The sequence below is a fragment of the Podarcis gaigeae genome, assembly GCF_964106915.1.
Source record: "Podarcis gaigeae genome assembly, chromosome: W".
Lineage (NCBI taxonomy): Eukaryota > Metazoa > Chordata > Lepidosauria > Squamata > Lacertidae > Podarcis > Podarcis gaigeae.
This window is the reverse complement of record NC_139695.1, coordinates 21,747,237-21,766,573: the sequence shown is the minus strand read 5'-3', so window position 1 is coordinate 21,766,573 and position 19,337 is coordinate 21,747,237. Positions and strand designations below refer to the sequence as shown.

Below are 19,337 nucleotides of genomic sequence, written 5' to 3'. Positions count from 1 at the left end.
AGCTTTGGGCATGGCACGAAGTGCGCCATTTTCGCGAACAAGTCCACCACAACCCAGATCACTGTCTGCTTTTGAGAAAGCAGCAAGTCTGTGATAAAATCCATCGTGATCGCCTCCCAAGGTCCTTGCGGAGCCAGAAGCGGTTGCAGAAGTCCCGCTGGGTGCTGCTCTAGGTGTTTCTGCTCGTTGGCAAGTGTCACATGCCCTGACATACTCCTGGGCCTCTTCTCTCATCCTGGGCCACCAAAACCGCCTCCTTAGTTGATCTATGGTCTTGTACTGCCCAAAGTGACCCACCGTCGGGTTGTCGTGGCACTGCCGCGTGACTCATGCTCGCAAATCCCCTTCTGGCACGTAGAGCACCTCACCCTTAAACAAGAGGCCTTCCCTTTCAGTGAATCCTTCAGTGCTGTTCTTGTTACGTATCACTGCCAGTTTCTGCTGTGCAAATTCATCTCCTTGTGTTTGGTGCTTGAACTCCTCTACTCCGACAATCGACGTCACCGCTAGTTGCAACTGTTCTGGCTTCAGAATGTGTTTCAATTCTTGCTTCTGTCCTCCCTGTTGGCTTTTTGCTGTTTAGTAGTGGTGCAGAGAGCTTGCTGGGGAGACCATGCATAACAAGGAACTCAAAAATAACTTTAACAAGGTTTTAATAACAAAACAAAAACTCATTTTACACTAAAGATAACAAACATGACCCATCCCCCAGGGTAAGGAGAGAGCTAGGTGCTGCTCCTTATATACTATGCCCAAATGCTGACACAGCTTAATTAACACAACCTAGCAGCACCTGCTATGTTTCACAGCTGTAAGACTGGGTCTCGTTATTTGCCCTGGCCCTGGCCCTTAAAGACATACACAACTTGTGAAACAATAATGAACCTTCACATTTTACTGTGACCTTTCAACATTTCCCCTGCGGTGCATTATTGTGGAACAAAAACATAAAGCATATTTTGTACATGTCTTTCATGTGTAACCTTTGGAAGTGCTTTAGTAAAAATGTCTGCAATTTGATTGTCACCTGGAACATATTGAAATACAATCATTTCGTCAGCAATTAGTTTCTTTACAAACTGTAAACGTAATCTTAAGACTCTAGTGCGCTGCGTATTGGTTTCTGAACATAGGATAGCGAGTCCACTCTGGGAATCAAGGTAAACTTTTACTGGTAGTGTTACTTGCATCTGTAGGTCTGCAAATATTTGCAGATACCATTCTACATCACGAGTGGCCTGAACGCATTCACATAATTCACTCTCTGTTGTGAGGAGACAAATAATGGTTTGTGTCTGGGACTTCCATTCAAATGGACAACCGTTAAAACACCATACCAGACACACCCCTGCAATTATTTTGTTCCACTGCATGAGATGCATCGCAGAAAATTTCAAAACCTTTGTCAATACTTGTTGTAAACTGCAACCTATAATGTTTAGTATGTTTAAGGTACATTACCACTCTCTTAGAAGCAGAGAAACATTGTGTAGTGGGCTTTTCCACACATTTTGCCAGAAAGTGAAAAGCATAAGTTATATCTGGTCTTGAGATTCATTGAATGAAATTTAGCTTGCCTATAGCAGAACGATAAAATGTTTTGTTAGGAAATGGCTTATCTTCACCTGTAAAGGTGAAACCACACACCATAGGCGTTTCCTTCCATTTGCATTTTCTAAACATAGCTGTAATGGTTCTAGGGGTTGCTCGTGCGTAAATCGACACCACACCTGGCTAGGTTACCTGGGTGAACCCTTTCTCTCTGGACAGCCTCTCACCCATGGCTGTCTCAATCGCTGGCAGAATCCGTCAGTGGGCGTTTCTTGAACTTCTTCCAGCAAAGAAGCTCTTTGACGCCTAGTCGCCGCCTACTCTCCATAGAATCATAGAGTTGGAAGAGACCACAAGGGCCATCGAGTCCAACCCCCTGCCAAGCAGGAAACACCATCAGAGCACTCCTGACATATGGTTGTCAAGCCTTCTGTGCAGGGAGGGTGTGGGCAGTGGAGGACCCGTGCTCTCCCCGCTGGTCTCCGACGAGGAGTCATGGAGTCACCTCGCCAATTCCCCCATCTGCCCCCCTTCTCCACTGGTGCTACGCTGAATTCCTTCCCCAGCAGATGGGCTACTTCTCTCCCTCCTGGGACGCTCTCCTGAACCCCTCTGGAGCCCTCCCTTTCCCTCTGGCTCCGATGGCAGTTCCCTGACAATAGTATTTCAACAAGATCATCAATTTTTGCAGTTTGATGAACCAGAAAAGATCCATTTTTGCCTTTCTCAATTTGCATGGATAAGTAATTTTTAGCTATGGCTAATTCCACCACATCAAATTTCTTCTGGAACTGTGAAACTACCTGTTCATTTCCTGTTTAGTTTTTATAGAAATTAACACGTCATCTACATGCACACATATTTTTGTTACAGAGTTTGCCCTTTCCTTTATGAACACACAATTGTCTGCCTTTCCTTGTGAAAAACCAATATCCAGCAATTCTTTTGCTAAAGTTTGGTGCCAATTCCTTCCATTTTAGTGCAGACCATAAAGGGATTTATTTAATTTGCATACCAAACCTTCAGCGGCTTCTATGCCTTCAGAAACACTCTTAAAAATTTGTTCTTTTAAATCTGCAAACAGATATGCAGTTTTTATATCCAAATGATAAACAGAATGTCCACGTTGTGATGCATCTTTTAACAAAAGCTTAACTGTTTCATATTTTACACTTGGTGAATAACACAAATCATAATCTTCACCTGGAATTTGTTGAAAACCCCTAGCAACTAATCTAGCCTTGTACCTTACAACTTCATTTTTGTCATTCATTTTCACTCTATAAACCCATTTTGAATCAATAAGTCTCATATCTGGGGTTTGTGGTACAAGAGACCAAGTGTTATGCTCTTTTAAAGAAGCTTTCTCAGAGTTCATAGCTTTATACCAATTTGCAACTTAGTGCTTAGGTAAATTCCGAACATCATTGTAGCTTTTTGGCTCAAAAACTGCCTTATTGGCATACACAGTATTAAAATGTTCATCTGCAAAACGTTGTGGCTTCTGCCTCTTTCTATCTGAACGTCTCAGTCCGGAAGGAGAGTCAGACTCCTCAGACTTAATGGGACTAAGTGAACTACTAGTTTCAGGTTGTAAATCATCATTGTCAGACTGAAAAGATGTCTGTAGGAGGAGACTTCCGGGTTAGCGCGATCGACTAATGGCGGATTCCCTCTGAGCTCCGGAGGGAATCGGCTCTGCAGGATCGGGTCTTGCCGCTGCGGCGACGCGGGGACCCTTAAAAATCACAGGCGGTGAAGCCTGTGAGCGTGGTGACTCGGCGGGCACCATTTGCGCCCCCCCCCAAGCTGCAAAGGAGCCTTTTTAAAGGCTCCGGAACAGGGATGGTGTGAGCGGCGCGGTGCTGAGAGTAGACTGCTCCTTCTGCAGAGTGAAGCTGCACTGCCATTGTCGGAGAGCGCTGACTTCGTCTTGTGAGCATTCAGACTGTAAAGTAACAACCCGTGAGTAGTACGGAAATTGGATTTTTAAAGAAATTTTTTATGAATTAGGCACGATCGAGGAAGGCGTAAACAGGAAGTCCGCCTCCCTGCTTTGTAAATAATTTAAAGCAAAGGACCTGCTAACTAGGGTCGAGAGAACTCTTTTTTTTTTTCAAAGATTTTAATTTCACGGTTTGGCAGTATAAGAAATCTTACTGGAGGATAAAGAACTAATTTTGGGAGCTGAAGTGTCACCCCCCGGACCCGGGAGTGCCCCGTGAGAGAGCCTGTTGATGAGGTATCGAAGAGTTTGACAGCTGTCAAATTAGCTGTCAAGACGGAAAAAGAGAACTTTGTTTTTGTTGTTTCTGCTGGTTATATTTGTTACAATTTGAAAATAAGGAAGAGCTGATACAAACTAACTTGACTTTTGGACTTGAGCTGAAAGGAATATCAAGGAACCAAAATCCCTCTAGAGGGGGTTTTGGGACATTACAAGAATGGCTGGAGGAGGGAAAATCCAGGCTGAATTGGACAGAGCATTTTTTCTCTTGGGAAAGATACAAGGCCAAATTGATGTTTTGGCTACAAATGTTACAACTCTGGACTTAATAGTAAATAACATCATTGAATTTGATAAGGATTTGAATCAGGAAGCCTATTCAACTGGGCAAACAGAGAAACTTGAGAGCTTTGAGAACTTGGAGAAGGAGATATATGTTGCCTTTGAAGAAAAAGAAGGAGGAGCTGTAATTTTGCAGATGTCAAAGGAGAGCTTGAGGCCTGACATGATGGCAACAAAGGAAGACAAAAACTTGACGTTGGGAGTCTGGCCTGAATTGGAGATTGAAAAATGGAAAGATCTCCTTATGTGGAGATCTGAAGACCTAAGGATTACAAATTTGATTAAGGTGGAAGTCGGAGCTTTGGGGACATTTGGACTTGAAAGGAGTAAGAAAGAAGATTTGGAGTACCCCATAGACTCCACTTTTAAGTATGGAGGTCTGGCTGGAAGAAACATGGATCCTGTTGGGCCGGAGCCTCTCCGAGATTTGGTGTTCAATATTAAGGACTATCAAAAAGACTGGCAGAGAGGAACTGAGAGCCTCGAATGTGAGATCTCCAGGCTGATAGTAGAGAGACTGATGGACATTTGTTGGGGACTGAAACCGGGAAAGGGGGGGTAGAGTTTGGGAATCCAAAGGGGACATAATTATAATTTGTTCTGTTTCTATTCTGTTTTGTTATTTGTATGAAAATTGGGAAATTCGTGGAAGGGAATATTGGTCGATCTTAGAAAAATGTTTTAAGAATGAGTATTGATGTGTAAGTACTGATGTTTAAGTTTGGATAAGGCAAAACTGGTTTTTAAAATGAACTAAATTAAATGAAAATAAGGTTAGCAAAAACAAATTGAGGAAATGGATTAAAGAGAAAAAGTAAAATAATAATATGTTAAAATAAATTATTAAGTTAAAGTTGAGAAATAAGTAATGAGGATTTGCTGAGCTAACAATTTAAATTGGAATACAAGAAGGGGAGGTGTGAGGAGGTCTGAGAAATAAGGTAAAAGAAAATAAGCAATTGAAATTTTATGTGTTTTTAATTGTTTTTAAGTTTGGTATTTTTGTATGTTTGTTATTTTTTGTTTATTTTTGTTTTTGTTTTATTTTTGAAAATGCTAATAAATATTTTTTTTTAAAAAAAAAAGAAAAGATGTCTGTAGGCTAAGCTCAAGGTCAGAAAACTCAAAAGAATCTAATTCCCCTCGGGTGCTTGTGACTTTAAATCATCAAGCAAATGATCAGATTCAACAGGCTTTTTGTCTTTTTCCATTAATTCGGAAGCACCATTTCCTGCTGCTGCTGCTTCCTCTTCCTCAGTATTATCTATACCATTAGTATCTTGGAAAACAGCAACTCCATTCCAATTTACAGTTTGTATCATGCTTCTGGTAATATGAAATTTGCCAGTTGCTGGTATGTAAATTCTGTACGCCCCCTGCTGGTAGCCCATTAATTTTCCCTGAATACTACGCTCACCCAATTTCTGCTTAGCAGGATAATGCATAATTGCATCTGAACCCCAAATGCGTAGGTATTTCAGATTAGGGCGTTTTTTAAACAACTTCTCACAGGGGGTGACATCTAAACCAGAATGATAACTGTGATTTCTAACATGGCAAAACGCATTAAGCGCTTCAGCCCAAAAATCTTTGGGAAGATTAGCATCGTGCAGATAAGTTTTAACCCCTGCCTGCAGGTCACGCTGCACAACTTCAACAAGCCCATTTTGCCAGGGACTTCGGAGGCAAGATAACTCATGAGTAGTCGCCTGCACTTCCAGGAAATTCTCAAAAACCTCAGAAACAAATTCCCCGCCCCGGTCAGAAAACAGGTTCTTAATAGGTTTGTTAAAGTGCGCTTTTACCCAGCTACAAAAAAAAATTGTACTTCTCAAATGCTTGGGACTCTTCAGCTATTGCAGAAGTCCAACAATATCTACTATATTGGTCTATCAGAGTGAGCCAGTACTTAGAACCTCCTAATGATGGTGGGAGTGGCCCAACTAAATCACAATGTACACGCTCAAATGGCTCATTTACTTTCCTATCTGAGCACCTACCCTTGGGTGCAACCTTAATCTTATTCTTGCAACAAGATAGACATTGCATAAAGAATTTACATGGTTTTAAGTTGAGGCCATGAACAACATTCTTTGTCTTAATTACATCAGCAAAATTCAGATGTCCTAGAAGTCGGTGTGCCTCATGGACACACCCGGAATGTGGCCTGACATTCCTCAACCCCTGGCTTGACTGTGCTGCTCTGGAATTTATAGGCAATTGGGAATAGGTGCGAAAATACAGTCTATATAAACCATCAGAGTCCCGGGCATACACTAGACGTTTGCTCCCATCGAAAAACTCACACATTGACTTTAAGAAACACACAGTTATGCCTTGACGAGCAAAACACCTTACTGACAATAAATTGTCCACTGACAGGCAATAAATGCAGTTCGCTATCGTAATGTTTAAAGAGTCAAGTTTAACAGTACCCCTGCCAAGCGACTGCAAGACTTGTGAATTGGCTAAATGTACATTACCAATTTCCTCTTCGAAAGAAATAAACAAGCTTCGATCATTGCAAATGTGCTGGGATGCTCCTGAGTCCACAATAAAAGAATTCCACTTGGCACTTTTAATTCTTTTACGATCTGTTGTCCGAGCATGAAAAGCTCGCGGCTCGTTTCTGTCTTTATGATACGATGTTGGCTGCTGGGCTGACGGCCGTGATTGACGAACAGAAACAGACTTGGGAATACTTTGCTTTCTTTTGGATATGCAGTCCTTTGCAAAATGTCCTTACTTATTGCAGAACCAACAACGCTTGGCAGCTTTAAATGCAGTCGTATCACCACAGGTTTGCATATGGCGTTCCTCATTACTTCTGGAAATAGGAGTGCTTATGGCACAAGCCTCCCTTCTGTCCAACTCGCCCATTAATCTTGCCGTTACCCCTTCCACAGTTAATTGTGCTGGTGGAACGGCAGATATCTGGCTAGCTATACCATCAAAGTCCTCCTTAAGGGAACAAAGAATGATAAAAACATACTGAATATCAGGTATCTCCATGTCCCTTCGAATTAATTTGGTGCGTATCGCCTCCAGACGTCTCAAGTGTGCTGCCAAATCACCACCAGGCTGCAACTTCGTCTGGTACAGCTGTTTGAAAAACATCAATGCAGACGCTGACTCATTTCTAATATGCACTGATGCAAGACTGTCCCACATTTCTTTGGCAGTTTTCTTATTCCTTATATAGACTACTTGCTGGTCGCTGACTGCCAAATTAATTATCGCCCTGGCTTTTGCATCTTCTTTCGACCAAGCATTAGTCACAAGGTCAGGAGGGTCATCAGTTACATGGGTCCATACTTCTCTAGAGGTCAAAAGCACCTCCATCCGAAAAGACCATAAACTATAGTTCTCATCTGTCAGCTGTGGGAAGACCAGAGCCTTCTCAGCTTCTGGAACCCGGTCAACCATTCTGGAACTCTTCCAGACCCACAGAACTACACCAACAGGAGGAGGAGTTTTCAAACCTTTCTCAGAGTCCAAAAATATGCAGTCATCCACACAGCAGCTGGGCCCATAACCAAAGATGTTGGCTTTTTGCAGTTTAGTAGCGCTGCAGCGAGCTTGCTGGGGAGACCATGCATAACAAGGAACTCAAAAATAACTTTAACAAGGTTTTAATAACAAAACAAAAACTCATTTTACACTAAAGATAACAACAAGCATGACCCAACCACCAATCCATCCACCAGGGTAAGGAGAGAGCTAGGTGCTGTTTCCTAAAATACTATGCCCAAATGCTGACACAGCTTTATTAACACAGCCTAGCAGCACCTGCTATGTTTCACAGCTGTAAGACTGGGTCTCGTTATTTGCCCTGGCCCTTAAAGACATACACAACTTGTGAAACAATAATGAACCTTCACATTTTACTGTGACCATTCAACACTCACCTCATGTATTCTGGTTTCTGGGACAAGGCGTCTGCCCTCTGGTTCAGGTGCCCCGGTACATATTGTATGCGGAAGTTGAAGCGGGCAAAGAACTGTGACCACCTGATCTGTCTCTGGTTCAGTTGTCTCACGGTCTGCCAATATTCCAAGTTCTTATGATCAGTGTGCATCTCCACTTGGTGTCGTGCACCTTCTAGGAAATGCCTCCACATCTCCAAGGCCTCTTTTATAGCCAGCAGCTCCCTTTCCCAAATGGTGTAGTTCTGTTCCGAGGCTTTAAGCTTCTGCGAGTGGAATGCACATGGCCGTAAGTCCCCGTGGCTGTCTTCCTGCAACAGCACCGCTCCTACTGCCCTTTCAGAAGCATCCGTCTCCACTACCATCGGTCTGTACAGATCTGCATGGTGCAGGTACTCCTCAGCGGTAAACATCTCCATGAGCCTCTCAAACGCGCACTACGCCTCCTCCGTCCAGACAAACGGCTTCTTGCACCTCAAGCAGTCAGTGAGGGGTGTGGTGAGTTGTGAGTAGTTAGGCACAAACTTCCTGTAGTAGTTAGCGAAGGCCAAGAACCTCTGCAAGTCCTTCTTGGTCTTAGGCTTCTGCCACTCCAACACCTCCTTCACCTTCGCCGGATCCATATGCACCCCCTCAGGAGACACGCGATACCCCCAAAATTCCACCTCTGTCACGTGGAACTGGCACTTCTTCAACCTGGCGTAGAGTCTATGCGCCCTCAGCCGTTGCAACACCTCCCTTACGTGTCACACATGCTTTTCAGGACTTTCTGAGTATATCAAAAGATCATCAAGGTAAGAAAGCACGTTCCTGTCTAGCAAGTCTGCCAAAACATGATTGGTGAAGCCCTAGAAGGTGGCGGTGCCCAATTGCAACCCAAACGGCATCACTAAGTACTCAAAGGTCCCTTATCTTGTATTAAAGGCCGTCTTCCACTCATCGCCTTCCCTCACCCGTATCACGTTGTAGGCCCCCCTCAGGTCCAACTTGGTAAAAATCTTCGCTGATCTCAGCCTCTCCAGCAGATCCCCAATACGTGGCAAGGGGTATCGGCTGGGTATCATGAGCTTGTTGGTCCTCCTATAGTCCACAACGAGCCTTTTTTCCGGGGTATCCCTCTTGCTTACGAAGAAAACTGGGGTTCCCCTTGGTGCCTTTGTTGGTCGGATTGAAGGAATGGGTTTCCCAAACCCCAAAACTGACTGTGCAGGCAGTTTGAAACTGCACCAAAATCCCTATTTTTCCTTAGCTAAAATACTTTAACTTGAGCTCTTGAGCCGAAACCCAGCTGTATAAACAAGTGCTCAGAGCCCTCTCCTTTATCAGTTTGTGACGGCAAGTATGGCCTTGACTGTACCAGTAGAACAGGGAAGACACGTCTGTGCCTTATCTTATATCCTGACCACAAAAGACGCACAGACCTAGTCTGGGAACAGCGCCAGAGGGTGTTCTTGGAGATGGTGACCTCTTGCTCCAAGATAAGAGTAGGAACAGGAAGATCCTTTGATGGTCAGAAGTACAGGAAGGAATATCCTTTTATGGTCAGAAGTATAGGAAGGAATACCCTTTTATGGTTAAGAGTACCGGAGCAGGAACATCTGTGATGTCAACCTGCGTGTGTAGGCTGACGTGGCTGGATTCCTGGGGAAGGGGGAGAAGGTGCCTGGAGGATATATATACTGCATGTAATCTCTCATTTCTTTGGACTTGCTGTGGACTGACCACGCAAGTGCCTTTCTGCTGTTCCGGAGAGCGGAAATAAAGAACTCTTTCTCTGAACCAACCCTTGGTGTCATTTGACTTCCTTCCTCCTGTCCGGGAGCAACGCAGACCCAATCGGTGAACCCCAATAAGGCTACAGTATAAAACCCCTTGCCAAATTCTTCTGCAAGAACTCCCTCAGCTCGACTAGCTCCGTCTCTGACATGGAATAGAGGCGACTAGTGGGTATCTGGGCCCATGGCACCAAGTCTATTTTGCAGTCATAACGGCGGTGTGGGGGTAACTGGTCTGCCTCCTTCTCACAGAACACGTCTCTGAAGGCCTTATACTGCAGTGGTATGGAACTCTCTTCTCCCGTGATTTTCCCTCCTACCTCCGCCCCCTTCGCTCCCAGCTCTCTAGCCTCAAGCAGTTCACTTGGCAAAAGGCTGACGCGAACGTTAAGAGCGTTGGAACCAGGCCACGACAGGATTGTGTTTTGTGAGCCACGTCATTCCTAGGACTATGGGGTGTGTCGCTAACTTAGTGATATGGAACCTCATTGTCTCCTTGTGCCCCACCACCTCCACCCCTAATGGTTGTGTGGCTTGAACCACCTCCCGCCTATTAAGGGTCTACCAGCTATCGTCTGTACCTCGATTGGGGAGTCTAGTTGCTGTGTCCCAAGCTGGTGTTGCTTCACAAAATCTGCATCGACAAAGTCAAGAGAAGCCCCGCATCCACCAATGCTTGCCCTTGCACCCTGCAACCTGTTACCAAAAAGGACCAATGCGGCAGCAAGCAAAAGCTTTAGCAGCTTCGTCAGCTGCTGGTGGCTGGAAAGCCAGACAGGATGTTTGTGACTGTTGCCATGGGAACAAAGGGGCAGTCCATTCTGTACTGAGCACCGGATGTTAGCTCAGTGTGTGTGTCATATGACCCGTACTGGAAGTACATGGGTGAAGTTTATTCTCGCTGCTGTTGAGTGCAGACATGTTTCTCTGTACTGCTGTAAGAGACAGAAATAAAAGCATGTAGATACATTTCTGTTTGTTTCTTTCCCCTCCCTGGGGATACCAAAGGGGAGAGAGAAGGAATGGTGTGTTCTTCTCACATCTGGGAAGGATCGCCGATTACAGACCTCGGCAGTCTTCCTGCCGGGAGTCGCAGGGGGAGGTCGACAAGGAATTCAGCCGGTGCCTGCAGCGATGGCACATTCCTCTGACCGAGGCAGAATTCCAACACGACCATCTGGGAGTTGTAGCGTCACGGGCAGAGCTATCCCAGGAATGGCTGGTTCCATTTGAGGCCCCTCTACTGACTTGTCTCCCAGCCCCTGGCATCTCTTAAGGGCTGGGATTGGCCGTTTCCCGACTGTTCTGCTTGGGGTTTGGTCTTTTCCTCCACCCTGGCCCCTGAAAGGAATCCCCCTGTCTTCCTATCAGGACACTGTTTAGCCAAATGCCCCTGCCTAGCACACACGAAGCAAGTGTGTGTCTCCCGACGCCACTGACTCCCTTCCTTCCATGCCTTCCTGGTTCTCTCCCCTTCCACCGATCCAATCTGCATTGGTTCAACAGCTTCTCCCTGACTAGGTGTGCTGCCAACCCCCTGTTCCGGAAGCTTGGGAGTGTAGGCCCTTACCTCCAAGGACCCCCCTGCCCCCTCTTTTTTAGCTTCCTCTGCTGTTGGCGTAGCCCTAGCTGTAAGGACACTTGAACTATCTCTTCCAATGACTGCATGGGTTGCATCTTCGCCATCTCATCCAGGATCGAAGGACTCAGCCCTGCACGATACGTGGCTGCACGCTACATGGCCTGTGTTCTGTCCCCAGCCCACCTTGTGCACTAGTGAATTGAAGGTAGTCCAGTTAGAAGCCACAGAGTCACCCCCTTGTCGCAAGTTCAGTAGCTGCTGCTCTGCAGTGGCATGCTCTAGTGGACTCTTGAACATGGCATCCATCAGTCTCCAGAACTCCTGCAGGTTCCCTAGAGCACTGTGTTGGATCTCCATAAGGGTGATAGCCCAGTCCTTCGCTCCCCCCCCCCCCCAGCCAACTGATCAGACATGCAACACGCTGCTTATCTGAGCTGAATTCAGCTGATCTCAAGTCCAAAATGTATCTGGCTTCAGTTCTAAAGGCTGCATAACTTTCTATATCTCCATTGTATTTAGCCGGGTTCAGTCCAGGCCCCCTGCTGGCTCTGAGGTTCCTTTCCTGTTCTGAAGTCAACCTTTGTTCCTGCAGTGCTCCTGCCAAAATGTCTAGTTGGCTTTTGAGCTGCCACGTGTAGCTCCTTAATTCTGTTATGGGGTCAGTGGGCTCTCCTGCCCCCCCCCCAGCTGCTCCCCCAGCCGCACTTCCCACGTCCGGTACTTGCCCATCCATCACGGTCTTTGATGTCCTCCGGTGTGAGAGATTAAGATGAGACTCAGCAATCTGTAATGGCTTGGCTCTCCCACAGAAGCAAGACACCGGCAGTAATTATCTCAGGTTTATTGCTCAAACACATAAATCACTCCGGAGCTCCTTCACTCCGTGTCTGACTCCAGGTTCACAGTTGCCGAGTCTAAACTTCGCCCCTTCCTCTTCTTCCAACAGTGGAAAAAACCCTTCCGCTTCCGTTCTTTTTCCCTCCTCTCACTGACCTTTTCCCACCTCTTTGGGCTAGTTATTCCCGGCCTCTCCCCTTCTGTCTCTGAGCTAAGATTGGTGTTTAGAGCTTTGTTATCTTCTTCCTCTCTGCTCTCTGAAACTCTGCCACCCGGCTTCCCCTCCTCCCTCTCACATTCCTGTCCGCATTCCAGTGTCCTTATCTCCCTTGGCTTGCTTAGATTCCCAGCCTCTGTCAGCTCCAGAACGAAGCTGACAGGTAATCACTTAATTCCTGAGACAATAGGAAGGTTCCCTCTCCCTCCTTAGAGAGAAACATTTGGTCAGTTTGGGAGTCAAAATGGTTTCAGGACTGTATTCCTGTGCTGCTCCAGATATGTGGTTTCTATATTTATGCACGTGTTTCCTTGGTCCATCTATGAACATTTATTGCATATCTAAGACCTGAAAATTCTTATAACACCATCCTCCAGATGCATCTTGGAAGCAGGGTGCTGGCACAACAGCCCTCCCCAAGCTCGGAGCGCTGGGGATGAGGGGCCTGCGGCTCTTTAGAGGCTGCTGGAGCCTGGGGACCACATCTGGAGAACCGCAGGCTCCTCGTCTCCCCTGGAGCGGAAGAGGTGCACCAAAACACAACTTCTCACCTCTGTCTGGTTCCTACTTCAGCGAGAATGTGATGGCCTGGGATTCGGATTCGGATGCTGAACAGGAAGAATCCCAGCCTGCACAGGATTTCCCGCCTCCAGAACCAGCTGAGCTGGGGCTGGGGCATGAGCCTGAAGGGTCCTCACCTGTGCTGGAACCTCAGGTGCAGGCAGCAGCTAAGTCTGCTCCGGCTCCTGAGGGGTTGGAGGACCCATTGCCTGCAGGTGCTCCACTCTCAGCCCCGGCAGAGGAAGCTGAGGTTGCCTCCGGGTCTGGTAACCCTCCAGCCTCTCCTGAGCTGCAGAGGCTCAGGGCAGAGAGGTGGAGGGAACTAAGTTCACGCAGGAGGAGTGCTCGCCTCCAGGCCAGGAGAGGCGAGTCACCTGAGGATCAGGGCCGCCCTGTGCCTCAGGGCAGATAAAAGCCAGCCAGCCCCAGTCTCAACTTTGTTGGTTGACAGGTCCTGCCTGAACCCTGTCCTACTATCCTGCCGGAGCTCCTAACCTCACCTGACTACCTGTCCTGCATCCAGCTTCAACTTTTACGAACTGCCTCCATACTGCACCTTTAACCTTGGACTGGACTCAGACCTTGCCTCTCGGTTAGCCCATGGGACCAGCACAGTTTGCTCCTGCCACACCCGCACTCCCCCTTCATTGGGGTGCATTCGGGAAGAACCAGAAGCCATGGCCGACCAGGCAGCTGCGCTGGTGGCATTGGCCCGGGAAAACCAGGCCTTGATCCATACCGTACAGCAGCTAAGCAACGCAGTTACTGAAGTTATGCTTCAGCAGCGTGTCGACGCCTTACCGGCTCCTGGAGCTGACGCCCCAGCTTCTGGCAATTACCCAGTGGCCCTGCCAGAGAGGTTTGATGGGTCCCCGGCCAGCTTTCCCATGTTTCTCGCGCAGGCCAAGCTGTATATTCAGGGGCGAGCCAGGAATTTCCCCGACGACCGCACCAAGGTGCACTTCTTGATCAACTTGATCTCTTTGCTCCGCTGGCTCTGCTCTTCAGCTCAGCTGTCATGTGTACACCACACTTTCCTTCAGAGTCAGATTTCCTTCTGAGAGCCATGAGGACATACCGAGACTTCCTCACCTGGCCTGTGCCATACTGTAATATCTGCCAGGAGCTCCTGACCTTCATCAGCAATGAACTCAAAGCCCCAGGGATTTCATTTCAAAGGCTGCTTAGGGCAGAGCAGGGTCTGTCTGCAAAGAGCTGTGAGAGTTCCATTGTAACAGTCCTGTTGCTGAACCCTTCAGAGGTTGATGGGGAGTTTCTCTCAGTCGCTGAAAAGTTGAGCACGGCAGAGCACTCCCAGCACACGGTACTGGTGACACTCCTGGAGCACATCTACCAAGCTAACTTTGGGACCAAATGTGACCTGACAAGACTACGTGAAGTTCTCAAGTTGAAACCTTTAGAAAAGCTCATGGAGATATTTGCCAGCACCACAGAAGCTCAGGAGCTGGCAGCTGCCACCAGCAATGACCTTTCCATGGCTAAGGAGCAGCTAGAATCTGCTTTGCTGGAGATTGCAAAGGCAGCTGGGTTGCCTGAAATCACAGGGGAAGTCCAGCCTTGTAAGCTCCACCTGATCCCCATCCCTGTTGCCCGGTGTTACACCTACAGATGGGATAAGCATAACTTTGACATCTTGAATGAGGTACTAGACAAAGAGGGGCACTTCCCAAAGCCTGTGGTTTTGGAAGATGAGGAGGAGGAGGAAGAAGAAGCTGATGGCTACTGTCCAGAAAGAACTTCTCTGTTGACTTCCCTGGCTGCTGTCTCCAAGGAATCTGTGTATTCCGTATTGTCGGAGGTCAGTCCCCGTGACTCACAGGAACCAGTCCTCTCCGCCCTTTCCAAAGGCCCTTTCCAAAGACTCTGAGCTCTTGTTGGCCTCTAAAAACTCCTTGAAGACTTTTGTCTCCAGCCTGAAGGACTACACAGACAGTGGTTATGTGGAGGACAGTGATGAGAGCTCCTTTGAGCCGATGGGCCGCCTGGATCCAAAGGAGGAGAAGGCATCTCCCAGGCACCGGTATCGCCTGAGCAACAGGATAATCAAGCTGTTCAAGAGCAAGAGCCAGCTCATCCTGGGCAGGGAATTGCGGGACATTTCTGAGGTGGCATCGCTCTCACTGCCGCTGCGCCGAGCCGAGAGCCTCTACAACCCCGTGGTCAAAGAGCGCATCCCCACACGCTCACGGCGTGCACACTCTCTGCCACAGCATGCACTGAGTGCCACACTTTTCCAGACCCGTGTGCCGCAGAATGCCTGTGTCCAGCGCAGGCCCTTCCTGAGCTGCGATGAGGACACCAAGGTCTCAACGCTGCGGGTGGTCGTGTTTGGCTCTGACCGCATCTCTGGGAAAGTGGCCCGGGCTTACAGCAATCTTAAATCTCAGGAAAGCAGCTGCCCCTGGCTAACGCGGTACTTCAAACTGCAGTTTTACTATGTCCCCGTGAAGAGGAGTGGCCCTACCTCATCTGCACTGACCTACCCTCCTCCTTCTCCAGGAGATCCACATTCCTGTGCCTGTGGATCAATGGATCCTAGTTTGGCAGGGCTGGAGAGCAGCACAAACGATATCTCGGTCTACATTGGTATGCTGGATCCATGGTACGAGCGCAATGTTCTTGGGCTAATGAACCTTCCCACAAATGTTCTATGCCAGCAATCTGCCAAACCTGAGGGTGAGCCCCTAGAAGATACAGCAGAGCAGCTCCCCATGCTTGCTGACACGATCCTTTATTACTGTCGTTTTGCTACCCGCCCAGTGTTGCTGCAGGTCTATCAGGTAGAGCTCACCTTCATTGGAGGACAGACGAGGACAGAGATCTTCATCCACTCCCTAGAGCTGGGCCACTCAGCAGCCACACGGGCCATCAAAGCCTCAGGTCCAGGCCGCAAGCGACTGGGCATAGATGGAGACAGAGAAGCAATCCCACTAACACTACAGATCGCCTACAGCAAGAGAGCAGTCAGTGGACGGAGCCGCTGGAATGACATTCAGAAAGTCTGCACGACCATCAATCTCAGCAAGACCTGTAAGAAACAAGAAGAGCTTGATTCAAAAACCGAATGCTTAACTCTCACTGCAACAGAGGTAATCAAGAGGCAGAGTTCCAAGTCCAAGAAGAGTTTCAATCAGCAAATCAGTGTGTCTCAGATGAAAGTGGACAAGGTCCAGATTATTGGGGTGAACTGTTCCTTTGCTGTGTGCCTGGACCAGGATGAGAAGAAAATTCTGCAGAGTGTCACCAGGTGTGAAGTCTCTGCATGCTACAAGCCCAAGACCAGTGAGCCCTGCATTGAGGAGAACCTCTGTTCACTTCTCCCTACCCAGAATTCATCTGACTTCTGCTCTCTTCTCTGCTTACCCATTGCCACCTTCAGTGGGGCACTGCCCTAGGGAGTCGGAAAGGATGGAGTGAGTGAACTGCTTCCAACTTCCAGTGCTGATCAAAGGTGCTACCAGGCATCCAATGGAGATGGACCTCCACTAGGTAGCTTGGCTTCAGCAGAAGCAGGGCATGGTAGTCCTCCCAGAACTGGGAAACAAGCACTTGACACCCCTGGACTATGAAAGGGTTTGGTGTATTTTAGGGGAAAGAATATCTACCATCTGTGATTCCCCCATGAGTGCTGTGGAGAGAGGGAGAGGGAGAGGGAGAGGGAGAGGGAGAGGGAGAGGGAGAGGGAGAGGGAGAGATTGCAGATGACATGGCATGAATGTGATGGGGGCACATCTGAAATGCCGAGAAGGTGGAGGGTTTGACTGGCCAGTTTCTGATAAACCATTGAAAAACTTCATTGAGAGTTAGAGAATTGCAGCTGTCTGCTCCCCCTTTTTAACAGGGCATTGTTGATGTCACTGGCCCAGGGCAGGGCCTGACAGGCCTATAAGAACTGCTGCTGCAGCTACCACCCAGGAGAACTCCCCTGCTCAGTGTCTGAGGGCCCCAGTCCTGCCACTCACCACCTGGCCCAGGGCGGGGCCTGATAGGCTCCATAAAGGACTGCTGCTGCTGCTTCTGGGCAGAGAGGGCTCTGTTTGTTTTTGTTTTTTACCTATGTCATTTTAAACTCTGATATGAATGGTGTATTCTTAGTTTTAGATTTTGATTTATGTGGAAATTGTTTTCCCATTTGGTTGTGTATTTTTTTTAATGTGGTTTATTTATTGTTTATGACTTTTGTAATTATGTAAATCTTGTTATGCTGTAAGCCGCCTTGAGCATTGTTGTTTAAACTGTGGAAAGGCGGCATACAAATAAAAAATGATGATGATGATGATGAACTTGCTGAAGGACCAGGCGGCCAAGTGGGCATTGCCGCTGCTCCGGCAAGACTCTCCCTTCCTGACAGACTATACGGGATTTTGCAACCATCTGGAGACCGCGTTCGGCAACCCTCAGAACGGGAGTCAAGCCAACCGGCCGATTCGGCGGTTGAAACAGGACAACTCCACAGTGGCCGCCTACGCCACAGAATTTCGACTGCTGGCACAGGGCTTGTCCTGGAATGACTCTGCACTTTGGGACCAGTATCTCGAGGGGCTCTCGGACAAGATACTGGACCAGCTGGCCACGATGGATCGCCCCACCATGCTGGACGCCCTTATTCAACGGAGCCTGCAGATAGACAATCGGTTGGAGGAACATCGTCAGGCCTGGGGCCACCGGCACTCCCAGCTCCGGTCCTTCCCAGCAGTTCCACGGCCACACCCGAGTTGCCGGAGGAGCCAATGCAGCTCAGGGCAGCACGGCCTCGCCTCTCCCCCTCGGAGAAGATGCAGCGATGGGAGGGGAACTTGTGTCTCTACTGCGGCGGGAGTGGACACTACGCCCGAACCTGTCCCGAGAAACGCCGGGAAACCGCCAACCCCAGTAGCCGTTGGCCCTGGCTACCTGGGGTCCCAAACATTGCATGCTGGGCCCTCACTGGTGGAATTGCAACACCTCATGGTCCCGGTGTGTCTATACCCCCTTGGCGGACCCTGGATTTTCACCCGCACTCTGGTGGATTCCTGGGCAACTCGCTCCTACATGGACCCTGCCTTTTCCGCCCATCATCAGGTGCCACTCCAGGATAAGCCAGAACTGGTACAGGTGGAGGCAATTGACGGACGGCTCCTGTGCTCGGGCGCCGTTACTCAAGACACCCAGCCCTTGGTTCTGTGTCACCAGCAGCACCAGGAGGTGCGAACCTTGGACATTGCCTCCATGCCTCGGTTCCCCCTGGTGCTCGGGATGGACTGGCTGGAGTCACACAATGTTCAGATCGACTGGGTTAAACAGTCTGTGTGCTTCCCAGACCCATGTCCCCATGCTCGGTCCAAGATGCTAGCAGCTGCGCCCACAGGGGAAGCTACATCAACGGTCCCCACTGCGTACTGGGACTACGAAGACGTGTTCGAGGAACATGGGGCAGACCAGCTGCCGCCTCATCGATCTTTCGCTTGCGGCATACACCTGCGGCCCGGGGCACCCCTGCCTGTGAGTCTCCTATACTCCCTTACGGAGCCAGAGCGTGAAGCTTTGCAGGCCTTCCTTGTTGGTACTAAAGGGTTAAGAGTTAATAAGTCGCTCTAATCACTGAGCAGCTGAAAGTCATTAAGCATCCAGGAATGTGAGTTAGTTTGTATAAATAGTCAGTTCACCCGTGTGTTTTTTCTTCCTCTCTCCCACCTTTGCCTGACTCGCAGACTCAGTTTGTGGCCATGGGCGTGTTTGCTGATATGAGTTAAGTTTGTAGTAAAGTTTTCTTTATGCCGGAGATAAAATCATGTGTGCTTTATCGCCAGGGTTTTTCTTTTGTAAATAAAGTTTTTTCCTGAGTTCCAAAGTGCTTGCTCCAGAATTCTTCATTGAAAGGTACTGACTCTCCTGCCTTCTTCAACCGCTGCACGAAATTCTCTGCTGAGATAAGATTTATGGCATTGGAAGAGCACTGGATGTTTACTTAACATTAAACTAAAGTTTAATGGACAGGTTATGGCTGTTTGTACGTCAAGAAGGAGATAAGGAGTGCAGTTCAGAGTGATTTATGAAAGGACTGGAGTGAAGACAGAAGCGGTTGCCGACAATGAAAGCCTTCAAAGCAGCTTGAGTCCTGCAACGTGCCTAGAAAAAGTTTTAAACAGGCACTGCACAGTTTTTACTTGCTGGAAGACGTCTTATTCTTCAAGGAGCCACCTCAGCAGCTGGGAGACGGTCTACAGGTGTGTGAGTATCATTCCTAAGCCCCAGGGAGGATGGCAGAGTCCCAGGAAAGTTTTGTTGTCCCGTTTACGCGACTCAATGGGAAAAATTG

General features: G+C 48.2%; 2 pseudogenes across 2 annotated transcripts in view; both read left to right on the top strand.

The window, feature by feature from the left end:
* Positions 1-19,337, top strand: part of LOC310836051 (E3 ubiquitin-protein ligase RNF4 pseudogene) — a 468,811-nt pseudogene that overhangs the window by 260,243 nt on the left and 189,231 nt on the right. The gene's annotated exons all lie outside the window — the stretch shown is intronic.
* On the top strand, positions 13,696-16,466 carry LOC310836054 (phosphoinositide 3-kinase regulatory subunit 5 pseudogene; annotated as a pseudogene). The gene is made up of 2 exons: positions 13,696-13,849; positions 13,975-16,466. The product of its transcript is annotated as a phosphoinositide 3-kinase regulatory subunit 5 pseudogene (transcript).